A 478-nucleotide genomic window follows, 5' to 3' on the forward strand; every position below is an offset into this window, starting at 1 on the left:
ACGTGTGTGTGTGTGTGTGTGTGTGTGTGTGTGTGTGTGTGTGTGTGAGAGACATCGCCATTGGCTTCTGATAGGCCATACAGGGGTCTGGGGGCCCCACGGCCAATTAGAGTGGTGTTTGGTTTGGATGGGCCCAGTGGGGAGGAGAAGGGAGCCTCAGGCGAAGTAATGCCAGAAGAGAGATGGCCAAGGCAGATAGCTGTAATGAATTAGACGGATGCGTTTGCAGTCTGGAGGATTGATTGACACTGAGAGTCTGTCTGTGCAAAATGGCCTACAGCTAAGTCAGTTTGGTATCAACAACAACAGTCCAAATATTCCCATTAGTTCAGAGCCAGAACAAGGACAGATAGTTTCCACTTTCTAAATGTTTTTCCTCTCTTTCAGTCTGTCGAGCCACATTACAGTTCCCATTCCTCTCTGTTTGCCTCTTTTGCTCTTCTATATCTCTGTCTGTTTATCACCGTCTCTCAATTTC

This window comes from Anarrhichthys ocellatus, unplaced genomic scaffold (assembly GCF_004355925.1).
Source record: "Anarrhichthys ocellatus isolate YVR2014 unplaced genomic scaffold, GSC_Weel_1.0 scaffold30, whole genome shotgun sequence".
Lineage (NCBI taxonomy): Eukaryota > Metazoa > Chordata > Actinopteri > Perciformes > Anarhichadidae > Anarrhichthys > Anarrhichthys ocellatus.